Raw genomic sequence first — 12,532 nt, forward strand, 5'->3', positions numbered from 1 at the left:
GGTGACGTCATCTGTCCGCTGGTATTCGCGACATTCGAAATAAATTTCGAATGCCGCGAATCCTGCCGCGCCACAAACTGACCGCCTTCGATCAGCAAGCAAGAGGAAATGCTTTAAAGAGGTCTGCTCAGAAGCGGACATAAACCCGTGGGGGAATGCTTATAGAATCGTGATGCAACGATTCAGAGGCCGTTCATCTCCGCAGAACACGCCCGTCCCCCCGGACGATATCGCCAATACCTGCACAGGTTTAAATTGGAGACCTCACCCGATTGTCCAAATTGCGATGGAGTCCCAGAGGACCCAGAGCATGTATTCTTCCAATGTCTGAGATTTGTGTAAGAAGGGAGGAATTTAGAAGAGACTTTAGGAAAGGTGCTGGTACCAGAAAATCTGGTGGCGAAAATAGTAGCACATCAAAATAATTGGAATGCGGTCAACTAGATGATCACATCTATCCAAAATAAACTGCGAAAGGCAGAGGAGAGGAGAAAAACGCGGTCACGCGCCGCGTATAGCAGAAAGGTGATTAAGCTAGAATGAGCTGACTCCGCCCCGTGATGTAATACCTTAGGGTGGTTCCGCGGGGGCAGGGAGGGAGTCGGGGGTGGTTTTAGTGGCTAAAAATCCCACACACTGGTGTGTCCAGACCAGTGTCTTTTGAAGATTTCCACCTCCTCAAAGAAAAAAGACGGAAAGACGGACAGACGCAGAGGACATCTAACGTATGCGGAAATACTGAAGAAGGTGAAATCTGACCCCGACCTAAAAGACATAGGCGGAAATATCATCAAAATCGCGAGGACCAGAAAGGGGGGGCTTGAGCTAAAAAAATCCAGCGTGGGGGAAAACTGACCGCTTTCATAACCAAATTATAAACTCACTTGGAGAGAAGGTCTGTATACAATGCAAGGATCTCGATGAGGTACCATCCAGAGAAAAGATCTGCACTGCCGTGAAGCAACAATTCAAGTTGGAGGAATTCAGCAAAGAACCTATGGTGAGCCTAAGAAAAGCTTACGGCGGTACTCAAATGGCCACAATGCGACTGCGAGTGGAGTCAGCGCAGAAGTTGTTGGCCGTGAAGAAGGTTCGGATTGGATAGGTTGTTTGCCGACTAAGAGAACAGATCTCTTTAAAGAGGTGCTTTAAATGCCTAATGTTTGGACACCTCGCGAAGACATGCCCGAAGGATGTCGAAGGTGTGAGGAGAAAGGGCATATTGCCAAGGAGTGCAATAGAGACCCCAAATGCGTTTTGTGCGAAGGAAAGGAGAGAAGGGAGAACCGGCATATTTCCGGAACTGGTAAATGCCCACAACGGAAGGCGTTAACCGCATTAAAAAAATGTGGTTGATACAAATAAACCTTAATCATTGCAGGGTCGCACAAGATTTTCTTGCGCAGATTGAATGATGAATCCGCGATGAAGATTGCTATCATTAGTGAATAGTAAAGAAATCTTGACCGTGGTGTATGGGTCACAAATTCGACTCGTGGAGCGACGATATGGGCGTGCGGTCGTGAGGTCATACAATATAGCATGGGTCAGGCGGCTAGTGGCTGCCTATAGGGAAGCTTGCAAGAACCTCAAGCTCGCCAGTGGAGTAAGAGGGAATGTTTTAAGGAGTTCTGTTTGGAAGTGGAGATAAATACGTGGGGTAGCGCCTATAAAATCGTGACAAGACAATTCAAAGGGCGATCATCTCCGCAGATCACGTGCCCTATGCTCTTGCTGAAAATAATCCAAGGGTTATCTCCTCAGAAAGAGGGAGTACTGACACCTTCCAACATCCTCTGCATATGACGCCGATTCCACCAGTCATCAGAGACGAGCTGCTGGAGATCTGCAATCGAATAGGCGACAGCAAAGCCCCGGGTCTGGACGGCATACCGAATGAGGCCCTCAAACTTGCCGTTAAATGTAGACCGAATATGTTCGCGGAGTTGTTCGGAATGTGCATATTCGTGGGTATCTTTCCTGCACCATGGAAGCGGCAAGACTGGAAAGCCTTCAGGGGAACCGTCCTCCTATAGACCTATATGTCACCTATATGACACTATGGGGAAAATATTAGAGCGGGTAATTTTTAATATATTACTGCCAGACCCAAGGGGGTCTTTCAGATAGGCAGTATGGGTTCCGTAAAGCCAGATCAACCATTGATGCCATCAAAATGGTTACTGGCTTAGCCGAAAATGCAATTCAAAGAAGGGGCTGTGCCAGCAAATATTGTGTTGTGGTGACCCTGGATGTGGGGAATGTATTCAACTCGGCCAATTGGAACCTTATACGAAAGTCTCTGGCGACAATTGGGGTTCCCACCCTCCTCGCCGCTATTATCGATAGCTACTTGCAACAACAGACACTTTGGTATAATACCGATGATGGACATAAGGAGTACCATGCATTGTCCCTGCTGATGTCTCACAGTGCTCTGTACTGGGCCCACTACTATGGAACATCATGTATAATGATGTGCTTAACTTTCCAGCTCTGAAGGTGGTTACGGTGGTGGGTTACGCGGACGATATAACACTGGTTGTGGCATAAACTGCCTTAAGGACTTTCTCAGACGGTACAGCGATCTTCATCTCGGGAATGATGCCGATTGACATCCTGGCAACCGAAATGATGAATATTTAGAGCACCATTTCTCCCTTATCGCTGAAAAAAACCGACAGGGAGAAATTAGTGGGTAAAAATCCCACACTCTGGTGTGACCAGGCCAGAGTCTTTTGAAGATTTCAACCTTCTTAAAAAAAAAAGACGGACGGATTAAGCCATCCTTTATCAACACCTCAAATATCATATCTATCGATTTTCGGCTTTAATGACTAGGTAATAATGCCGTGCCTTCCCAGAAGATACAGAATCCGCTGCCAAACAAAAAATCAGCTCTGAAATGCAATATGCGGCAAATCACTATGAAGGCCTTCGATACATGTACTCGACTGTCATTACCATGCAAACACATCCTCCACTCGTGTGAGAATGAGACTACTGCCATTGCTCCATCGTCCAATTCACGTGTTCCCGAACGTGTGAGCTGTCAAGCCCTATTCAGGTAAACGTTTTCTAACTGTCCCCTGGCAGGTGCAGTAAAACATATATTAATACCTGAAGTTAAAACATAGCCACTGTGCGTTTTTTGCTCTGAAGTATAGTCCGCACGACGATTCCATAAGTCCAATCAACGATTCCATAAGTCGTTTGATTTATTCGATCGTCCATTCATAATTCATATTTCAAATATTACCATTGGCTTTGTAAACTCTTTCTACGGCATTTACTTTGATCCGTAAAGATCCTCGTTCTCCAATGATGACAGTTTTCGATTCCCCCTCTGCATTACTGAATGTCCTTAAAAGCCATTAGATTCGCGTTTGTCCTTCCCACTTTCTCGATAGCTTGAGGGTTTAATGCTTTCAAATACTTTATATTTACTGTTTCCTTTTTAGAAAAATCATCACTTGATTTATTTGCCATTGTAATGACTAGGTAAAAATAGGTGTGGCCAAACTGACCATCCAGGTCGACTAGTCATGGTCATGATGGTGTAGCTATCCCAAAACGACAAATTAACGACAATGTGACATAACATCACAAGAACCATTTAAGTGGTTTCAGTTTCCCATATTTCAATCTTGTCAATGGTCCGGAGTCAAACCATAGACGGACCAACGAATGTAAGCAATATAGAGTAAATACATGAATTGTTTTTGTCAACTGTTCGTGGATCTACTTGTACATTTGTCCTATAAGTGAGTATGTGTTGGGGAGCCCTTGGATGAGAAGGAGTCATTTATGTGTACCTAAATCCTTTATTACTTACCTATGCGTCTCGTGTCTTTCGCATTGTCAAATCCAAACCGTGTAGGAGTACACCCTTTTTCTAGCTTGTTCGAAGCTGTGGGGAGTGCTCGAAGTGCCTTTCGTTCCCCGATTACCACTACCAAAGCCCCTCTATTCCTTTGAAGTTAATATGATCGTCTGAGCTTAACTGCTAACTAAGTAGGATCATTTGAGCTAAAATCATGTGCTTTTAGTGTTAATGTTACATAAAATTCGGCATGAGTCCAGATTATGATAACTCGACAAAATGATATATACAACTAAACGTGATAAAAGAATAAAAATAAAATTATATATAAATAAAGGACGCAGCAAGAACCTTAACATCAGCTATAAAGGGGTAATCCGCTTCTTAACAATTCCTGAGCTCATCATACACTCATCAGTGTCTTGAATCAACAGCGGTTAATGAACAAAACTAAACAGAAACTATTTATCGTCAAAATTCGCATCCGATTGCAAGAAAAATACAACTAAAACTTCGCAAATTTGCATAAAGCACGTGAAGCTTTTTCTAAATGTTGATTGCAGTTAGTAGAATTATTCTGGGTGAGTATCAAAGCACTCATCTTCTTATTCATCGTCATCATCAACGGCGTAACAATCGGAATCCGGTCTAGGCCTGCTTTAGTGAAAAACTCCAGACATCACGGTTTTGCGTTGAGGTCCACCAATTCAGTATCCCTAAAAACTGTCTGGCGTCCTGACCTACGCCATCGTTCCACCTCAGGCAGGATTTGCTTCGTCTTCTACTTCTTCCACTAGATATTGTCCTTACCGACTTTTCAAGGAGGATCATCCTCATCCATACACCTGTATTGAGCCTTCATCTGAATCTATTAAGTCGGGTTCTATTCACAACCTGACGTCATGGAGGATGAACTCGAGGAAGCTGGGGCACTCCCGAGATTCAGGATCAGGTACGTGGATGATGTATTAACAATTATCAAAAGGGAACAAGCAGGAACAATCCTCGAGAAACTCAACCGGGCACACAGGAAAAAGGGGAATTTTAATCCGACATCTACAGGAAACTGCCCCAGACACAACGAATCATCACATACACCGCAAATCACGATTTCAACCATAGGATAGCGGCATACAACTTTATGATCCACAGGATGGTCACAATACCGCTCAACGAGGAGAGAAGAAGCCAAGAAAAACGGATACAACAGGAACCCATCGAAAATCGGATCAAACAAAACAAAGCCCGGCCTCAAGACAGCAACTTTCAACACTATTTTAGGAAGTGAACACAGAACCTAGGCAATGGATAACATTAATCTACTCGGGTCGGACGCAGAACATCAAAAGGATGGCTACATAAACGTGGATTCCAGGTCACCTCGACCTAGCAGACGATATCTACTTAGGACCCGGTTACAATCAGTCGAACTTGTGATTTTCTTTTGCGCTTTTTTATTGATTACCTTTAGTCCATCTATTGCTTTCGTTACTCTTGGGTTCCCTATGCCAGCTGACGTTCGCACTTTGGCCATGTGCGATCATCCTTCTTTTTATTTATTTTCTTTTATTTATGCTCTTCAGAACTTCTTGTATGCCCTTTTTCATCCTAGCTGCCTGCTGATTGCCTGGAGGCTCCTCTTTTTTGTCGCACTTTTTAATTTGACCCCATTCGATGGCAGTGCGGTTAGGTGTCACTTGGTGGTCTGTGACACTGTTGTTACAGCAGCTTACGGTGACTCCTCGGAATTCCTTTCCTTCTCCTTCGATCTATTACAAAGGACGGCAATAGTCCTCACCTACATTCTTTATGGCTTGGTGCTCATTGTGCCTTTCCTTGGTAAACATGGACAACTCAACTATTTTTGCCCTAAGTTGGGTAAAGAGTGATTTCCCTGAATCTATCTGCTTTCTATGGATCTCGACGGAGTCACTCCTTTTATATACTCCCTCACCTTGCGCATGTATAGACCTTCCTTGTACTTTGTCTTTTTCTGTCTTTGCCATAGGCAGAGATCAGAAAGTTGACGAGCTAAATAGAACCTTTTCTTGGTGTTGTCACCCTCCAAAACGAATTCGGTGGGTGTTACGAAATCTGGTTTAGACTCATCTTTTTAAGGTTTTGTGTGAAACAAAACCTTATTAATATCGAGACGGTCTCCGTCTGTCCGTCTGTCTGTCTGTCTTTTTTTTTGGCTGGGGGATGGATACGCATCTGGAATCTAGGGCACGCATGCCAGACTCTTACCGACTAAAATCTCCCATATTTTTTCGACACTCTCCCCGCGGCACCTCCGTTCCGGAATTGCTTCGCGGGGCTGTTCTTAGCTGTTCACTCTAAACGAGCTGCTACCACTTTGCGTGGCATTAATTGCAGTAGCTTCCCTTCTATGTCTCCGCTGTACTTCTGCTGATTTTACTGATTTTGCTGGTGGTATAAAGATAACTCCTGTATCCACCGTGTCCGGTTAAGAACTGAGTCAGATGGTAGCTCGTCTCACCGTGATTCCACATAGTCCTACATGCTTATGTCTGGATAAGTCTGTGTATCCACCGGTCATTCTCCGCCTGGTCCCATGCTGTTTGCCATGCAACCAGTGACCGCATAGGCTCACTTTGCTTGTTTAGGCTTGCTTCCTAATTTTCGTACAGACGACTTACCTCATCGGTTAGAATATCTACCGGGATCATCCCCGAAATCACGCATGTTCGGTAGGCGCAGCATGCTCGGAGGGTACTTAATCGATATGCAGCTTGAAGCTGTCTGCGATTTTCTCCGATTTTTATCGCCGACGCCTATACTAGTGCCGCGTATAAAAGTACAGAGCTGACGACTCGCGATAAGAGTAATCGTCGACTGTGTTTCAGTCTGCCTACATTTGGAAGCATCCTTGCCAGTATTGAGCTGATTCTCACCGCTTTCTGCCCAGTAAGCTTTAAGTGGGGTTTAAAGGTCAGCTCGGAGTCGAATATTATTCCCAAGTATTTCAGCGGTCGCTGAGAGCTAATAACATGCACCCCGATGCAAATTTCACCAGTTTTCTGTTTCCCGCCGCTTTGTAAAGACCAATCAACTCCGTCTTGTGTTCGGGAAGCTCCAGCTTGTTCTTTAAGCCAAGACTTGATCGTCCGTATAGTCTCGTTCGCATATATCTGTACTTCATCGGGGTGATTGGATGTTATGACCAATCAAACACTCAAACAACTGCTTGTTTAGCTATGGGAAGCCGAAAAATGCCATTATACATTAGGTTCCATAGCAGAAGGGCTAGAACAGACCGGAACCGAACTCCTGCCGTTATTACATACATCTTCGACCCTTCGTCCGTATCACAAAGTAGCTTCCCCTGTCGGAAGTAATCGAAGATTATATTTAATATGTATTTTGGTGTTTGCGCGCGATGAGCGCTTCCATCTGGCAGAATTGATGTCAAGAGTCACCAGTGCGCAGTCTTTTCTCTAGTCCAAACACCAGTTTAATAGCATCAACCGCTGACCGAGCCTTCCGGAAGCCAAACTGCCTATTCGATAAATAACCTCCACTGTCAATTAATAGATATAACCGGTTATAGACTACCCGCTCAAGGACCATGCCTACTTTATTCAGAAGACAGATATATAACCAAGATTCTATGGTTCACCTATCGGCTTACCTGTCTTCGGGATAAATACAAGCTTTTGTATTTTTCACTCTGCGGGGAAGGACCCTTCTTTTAGGCAGTCTGTAACTACCCGTGCAAACATTGCGTGCTATTCTCATTGCCAATTTCAGCGCCTTATTGGCGGTTCGATCCATGCGGGGGGCTGCGGCATCCAGGACCCTTTTCACTGCTCCCAAGACTTCGTCCGTGGTTACTGGAGGTAGGTCCTCGGCGCTCATTGGTATCATTGGGAGATTGTTTCCGGATGTTTGGGGAACAATGTCGAAACAATCTCCTATCTATCTAGGGCACATAATAGGAGGGGACCTTTTGCCTTTTATTGCTGATATAACGGACTTGTACGCTCTTCCCCATCTGTCTGTTTGTCTGTCACAGCCGGTTTATTTGGAAACGGCTTGACCGATTTGCACGAAAATTGGGAGGAGTGTGTGATCGGCTGTTCCCTTTACATACAGTGTAAGTTTAAGGGGAGCTACCTATACATGTGAAAGGAGGGTGCAACATTTTTTTTCACAGAATGTGGCCATGTGGTATCGAATGAAATATCTCAATTAGTACTTTTCAAAACTGGTTCCATATTTGATATTGGGTGAAACATAGGGGAGTGAGGTCTTAAAATATGACCCACAAAAAGTGTAACAGGTCTCATTCTCAGAACCTATCCACCCGAAAAATCTGACAGTGATGCAGCTCTACGAAGTACAAAATTTGGCATGGATACATAATGCGATAATGTAGTGCACAATTTGATCAAGTTTGAAGAAAATCCAACTATTATTAACAAAGTTATAGGGAGTGAAATTTTGAAGTTTTTCGTGCATTCTACCACCTGTATGACGTCATCATCAGAAGTCAATTCATCAATACCACAACGAAATGAGTTCTTATGAATGGGGTCGCAAAGAATTATTTTGTTTTAGTTTTTTAGTCATTTGTATATAAATATCAATTACTCCAGACAGACATATGTGTTTGTAAGTACTCGTAGATATGCGTGCTAATGAAGTTTGCGGGTGGTGTCTAATTCAGATAGATAAATTTACACACTAAACCAGCCGTTTTTAATATACGTACTATATATGTACGTACGTATGGTTTTTTGCACGAAGTAAATCAGAAATATGGGTACGATCAATTTATATACGTGCATGTACTGATACTGAGGTTCCGAGCGCCTGCACCGTAAGTTTACTCCTTCTCTCGCCTTCCATAGTGGTTTTATGTTCTGGGTATCCTTCCCGTAGTCATGTTGGTCGAAGCACCAGAGATGAGCCAACACATCACCATTCACAGTCTCTCAGTCATCTCTTCCTTCGTCAATCTATCTGTTGCACTTTTCTCAGAGATGATTGTACCGTTATATATAGTAACTATGAACCTCCATACATGAAGTGAGTAAGATATTTCTACCTTGAGTTTAAGGGTATGCAATTTATTTAAGTATGATAAGTACTTTTCAAAGTCAGTTAGTTTCGAGATCAGCCTTTCCATGTAAGTACCAAGAAGTAAGGGTCAATCCTCAAACACTGCCCAATCTGAAACAAGTCGGGAAACCGGAAGCTGGATGCTTCAGGTACGAAAGGTTTTGTGTATTTCTTAGTACGTAGCACGTAATATATCCATGTATTATGTGAGAGTATCCACTTTCGGGTGATATTGACATTCATAGTCTTCAATTTTCAAAGAAGCAATAATTTTGACGTATTATAACTTTGTTAATAATAGTGCGATTTGCACCAAACTTGGTATGATCATGCTCTAGATTATAGTCTATATGCTAGGATGAATTTAAGATGGGTTTCCAGCCAATTACAAAAAATTATGGTAATATACTATTATTAACTTTATTTGAACAGATGTCGGTACGAAAGGTATTGCGGAGCCAAGGCACCATATAGTGGCAGCCTCCTGAGTTTTCAGAGTTTTCGGTTGAGTAGTTTCTGAGAATGGCCCCCTTAAAGAAATGATCACTTTTAACCCCCCGCACTCCCTACCTTTCCAACAAATGTCAAAACTAAGACCGGCTTCGAAAAGTACTAATCGAGACCTTTAATTTGATATCCCACATGACTATATTTGACGAAAAAAAAATTTACACCCCCCTTTTGCATGTATGGGGACCTCCCCTTAAATTCAACGTAAAAGGATGTAACTCACTGTATGCGTGAGCGTTCATAGTTAAAGAAAATTAAGAATAGTGTGTAGCTTTATTATATGACTAGGGACCCATTAAGTCCATCCAAGAATTATAAATATAGGCTATAATATAAGACATGAAGTTGCCAAGGTTAAGGAAAATTACTATTATTGACGAACCTATTATAGGTTATAGTTTCCCTTTGTGAATAGGCTGACATACGAAATTTATATACATACAATACATTACGAGTTACGTACACATGCAATGGTTGTGCACCCAAATATTCTTATATAAGAAATACATAAAATTTTTAATACATGAAACGCGAGCTATTGGTAATCAATTTGTTTCAGTTCAAAAGTGATAGGACAGCCATTACCAGTGTTAGACGGAGAACTGGCTACGTGAAAATCCGCAGGACTCGTTGTACAAAAGGATGTTTCCTGAAAATGTTTGGAATGTTATGGATGATTCGGAAACAAACATTTTTATTCTACCTATAACAATACAATTCTAAATTAACCTAACTTATGTACTATCTTAACAGCTGAGCTTAATCTAAGGTAAAAACTATGACGTAAACTAACTTATTACTAAAGAATAAATTGAAAAATATACATGTCATGGTATCTGGAGGAAAAGTCGAAAAAAACCTCCACTCGTTAAATTTTTTTTATAAAAGCGGGCGGGCGGGGGAGGAACTAGGATGTGGGTTGGGATGGGGGCATGCGGGAGGGATGTTATGGATGATGCGCCAGCTGGACTGAAAGGCAAAGGCGCCAAACCTATATAGCTAGACTAAATCTATGAGGACATCTGCTTGTTCGTTTTATGTGTTGTCCACTTTTTGTATATTCCTAAGCTAAACAAATCGAAATACCGGAAGCTGGATGCTTCGGGAAAGTAAGGGTTTTGTGTTCACCTGTCTTGTATGAAAAATGTTCTATGCACGTTTTCGCATTAGTACATACTTAAAAATTCAAAATGTTCCTTCACATACATATATATTCCCAAACTCCAGCTCCGCCGTTTGTATGAGTTCCCTTAATATAATGGTGACCTCATACACGTCTTATAGTGCGATAAATTCACGTGAAATACACAATTTTGACCTTCTATAACTTTGTTAATAATAGTTGGATATTTTTCAAACTTTTTTTAAAACATTTTGTACTTCTAGAATAAACTTAAGGGACTGTTCGGGTAAACATCTAAAATATGGTAATATGCTATTTTTAACTTTACTTAAGCAGAGCCCGGAATGGGATGTATTTTTAAGTCTAGACTTCATACAGGTGCATTGTTATAAATTTTTTCAGGGTTTTCGGTTCGATAGATTCGAGAACGAGACTTGCTATACTTGTCTGGGCATAGATTTTGAACCGTCACTCCCCTAGCTTCGAGAAGTACTAATCGACCACATTCTATGAAAATTTGCAACAACCCCTTAAACCCACCCCCTTAAAATCAGTACCAAATGACTTCACCTGTTGTATACAAAGGGATTCACAGACGACACGTTTTCACCCAATTTTGTGACAGTTAACCGGGTGCAATAGACGGCGAGACAGACAATGAATCAATTCTAATAAGGTTCTGTTTCACACACATTTTTAAAAGTTCTAAGTTATATTTTGTTTTCAAGTGTGAAGTCAATTCCGTTAAAATTCTGGTATTAGCCCCCACCCTTGGTCCACACTCGACGCCATCGATGCCCCCACACATGGGAGGGGGGAGCAAATAACCGTTCCCGCAGTAGATCCTCCAGGAATTCTCCCGCAATACATGCTTTCAGAGGACCATCCAGGCTTCCATGATGCCAGATAACCTCCGGTGAGTGAATTGGCAAAACACCTGAGATTAGTCCCTTTCAGACTGTGATCCCACTCGTCGAGTAGGTAGGCACAACACTTTGACTTAATTAGCCCGGTGCAGAGAACAGCAACTAAACCTTCCCTCCAGTCAATTACTTCTCTGTATAGAACGCATCACAAAAGACATCACTAGAGAACACTAACTAAACTACACGAAACTAATGGCAACCAACCACGACCAATATGGCCATTCCCCCATTATACTGCAGATGAGGCATCGTCAACCAACTCCCTCCTGCGTTAGAGGTAATCACGCGTATACATAAGGGCATCTAAGCATACCAATGCCAGCAAGGCACTGGCTAAAATCATTGATATCGTGGAGTACGTGAACGCACATGTCGTCTAGATTGCGGAAGTCACAGCACGTTAGACAGACACATAGAACACAAAAACCAATTCTCTGAGTCTGTCCCATAAAGAACACACCTTGACTAGAGGTAAGGTTCCGTGAGAGGAGAAGCTCATTCAGGCTGTCATGCCCCGTTAGTAGGAAGCCCATCTTGAACTCAAAATCCACAGCAGAACTTCTTCTGGCTGCCACACATTTTATGTACTCATACGTGACCGGACTTTTGTCAAATTCTCAATTAACAACCTTTTGACCACTGTTGTCCTAATTTCTCTAACTGACTACCATTGATCGTCGGACAGCCTCTAGATCAAGGGGAGGAACACCCAACAATACCTGCATTGCCTTGGTCGAAACATTTGATTCACCTTATCAAGTGACGACCTTACGAGAGAGTGCATTTAACAATAAAAAGCATTTCTTCTTTTTCTCACGTTTTTAGCACTCCCTTTTATTTGGAATACAGTTACCCATTTTCATGTAATACTTCAAATCTCACCATAGCAGCCGGAGTAGCGGCTATCACTTGATTTGGATTGGAATGTTGTAGCGAAAGAATCGTCGACCATTTGCTTCTATCCAAACCTGCTCATATTACTTATTATTGGGAGCATACTTTAGCCGTCGTTTGTTTCTAGACTAAATTTGGAGTTCAAGCTCGCGATTAGATGAAAGCGGAACC

The 12,532-nt window shown here is 42.5% G+C and overlaps 1 protein-coding gene across 2 annotated transcripts in view; it reads left to right on the forward strand.

The window, feature by feature from the left end:
• LOC119652639 (nose resistant to fluoxetine protein 6-like) overlaps positions 1-12,532 on the forward strand; it is a 140,548-nt gene that overhangs the window by 63,496 nt on the left and 64,520 nt on the right. The window lies entirely within an intron of this gene.

The sequence above is a fragment of the Hermetia illucens genome, chromosome 1, assembly GCF_905115235.1.
Source record: "Hermetia illucens chromosome 1, iHerIll2.2.curated.20191125, whole genome shotgun sequence".
NCBI classification, from domain to species: Eukaryota; Metazoa; Arthropoda; class Insecta; order Diptera; family Stratiomyidae; genus Hermetia; species Hermetia illucens.